This window comes from Schistocerca piceifrons, chromosome 10 (assembly GCF_021461385.2).
Source record: "Schistocerca piceifrons isolate TAMUIC-IGC-003096 chromosome 10, iqSchPice1.1, whole genome shotgun sequence".
Taxonomy (NCBI): domain Eukaryota; kingdom Metazoa; phylum Arthropoda; class Insecta; order Orthoptera; family Acrididae; genus Schistocerca; species Schistocerca piceifrons.
In genome coordinates, this window is record NC_060147.1 from 47,493,631 (window position 1) to 47,495,934 (window position 2,304).

The following is a 2,304-nucleotide window of genomic DNA, read 5'->3' on the forward strand; positions in this document are numbered from 1 at the left end:
TCTTCGTGAATTTGTGGCGGTACAAACTGCCTTAGACGACACTGCGAACACCTCGTGGTTTATGCAAGATGGTGCCCGGCCACATCGCACGGCCGACGTCTTTAATTTCCTGAATGAATATTTCGATGATCGTGTGATTGCTTTGGGCTATCCGAAACATACAGGAGGCGGCGTGGATTGGCCTCCCTATTCGCCAGACATGAACCCCTGTGACTTCTTTCTGTGGGGACACGTGAAAGACCAGGTGTACCGCCAGAATCCAGAAACAATTGAACAGCTAAAGCAGTACATCTCATCTGCATGTGAAGCCATTCCGCCAGACACGTTGTCAAAGGTTTCGGGTAATTTCATTCAGAGACTACGCCATATTATTGCTACGCATGGTGGATATGTGGAAAATATCGTACTATAGAGTTTCCCAGACCGCAGCGCCATCTGTTGTTGAAAATTGTAACTACTGTAATTTCGAAAGTTTGTCTGCCTGAGAATGTACTGTTGTCCCAAGCATATTGCAACAAACGGTGTATTTCTATCGCTGCTCGTTTAGTTTTTATTGCCGTTTCAAATATACCGGTCATTTTTGAAACACCCTGTATAAGGTAGAGTATGCCGAAAAGTGCTTTTATTACAGTCTCGACAGTGAATCTAGCATCTCTATGTCTCTGAAATTTGCTTTTCAAATTTCGTACATAAATATTTGTGCAGTTAACTATAATTTTATAAACACTGCTGTCTAAGAAAAGATCTAATAACTTGTCTTCAGGAAGTCTTGCTGATGCTAGCATCTTGGGGCCAGGTAGATGAGTTGTTATATTCTCTGACCTTGTTCTCACTTTTCTCTTAGGAAAAGACTTAGACCATTTTGTTTTATTGTCTTTCCCAAGATAATAGGAAATACTATACTCACCGTTTTTATTATCGTATTCATCTGCAGATTGTTCAGTTTCAGTATCATGATCGCTTTCCATTAGTTGATCAACTTCATTCAGAATCAAATACCTCATTTTCATCACACTCTGCATCTTGCTCGAGCCATCTTCAGAGTCGGAAGACACATACACTCTTCTTTTCTTCGGATCTGACATCACTAAAAGAAAAACGTGTTCATGACTATCAGTTTCTGTAAATTACATGTTGAAGACTGCATAAGTAATCACTTCAGTTAACATAGCTATTTTATTCGGATTAATAAATATTTTAAATACTGTGCTTAAACGAATTCAGTATGAAAAATGTCGTAAAAAAGAAAACACCTACGTTAAGAAATTGCGCATTGTGGACAGTTGTACCCCAACTCTCTTCAACGTCCTTCTGCTCTCTGTTTAGCTGTCCAACCGACGTTAGCTGTAAACGGATCTTTAACAATGCACCCATTTGAAAGGTATTAAGCGTGGGAACGCTGCAACTTTAAACTTAACGGAAATAATCACAATGTAAAACCGCAAGGTGACGGGTGTACCCCACGCGCCCACTCCGAGGTCTTTAGGTGCGGTTCCTAGGAACATGTTTTGCGGCAGTGTATGCCTGGAATAGTTTTCTGTGAACATTGCTACAATGTGACTTCAGTGCACGGCAGTATTTCTGTATGGCCAGGTAATATTGCTGATGTACGAGGCAGTACCATTAAAAATAAATTATAAGGCAAATTCGTGTGTTACAGTACGTTATTGCTAAGATTTATAAAAAGCTCGGAACACAATCAAGAGAAACTATTTTTAGTTCACCTTTGAGATGTGACACAACTGTCTCTTTATCTGATTTACTACGTGAATAAATATTCCCATTTGTTATAGCTGACCTATTGTGCTTTCGAAGATCTTGTTCCAAATATTTGGATTAGATGAAATTTAGGGTTTCACAAAAATTTCTCTATGCTCTTAGCAACGTACCTCAAGTTCGGCCACATGTCTAACGATAAACCGAAGAAACAGCAACAGAATAAGACGTTAGAACAAATTTAATAACTGATAGTGTTCCAAATTAATAGCCATTTTGTCTTGGCTGTTTCCGTAGTGTAGTGGTTATCACGTGCGCCTCACACGCGCAAGGTCCCCGGTTCGATCCCGGGCGGAAACACTATTTTTATTTTTTTATTTGTGGTTAGTAAGGATTCCACCGATAAGTACCTACGATTATCGGAAAGGAATAAATCAAATAAGCAACTAAAGTTATTCATTTATGCCGTAAAACGTAACGACATTTACACATGTGCAAGCAATTTGCTTTCTTACGTAGTAATGTAAAACATTACAAATGTAAAACAAGGGGGGGATAGAAGTATGTGGCACAACTTGACCAGAAGGA

General features: G+C 39.3%; 1 non-coding gene across 1 annotated transcript; it reads left to right on the forward strand.

The window, feature by feature from the left end:
- Positions 1–2,003: 2,003 nt before the first annotated feature.
- Trnav-cac lies at positions 2,004–2,076 on the forward strand. Its single transcript has one exon. It is a non-coding gene; the product is annotated as a tRNA-Val (tRNA).
- Positions 2,077–2,304: the final 228 nt, after the last annotated feature.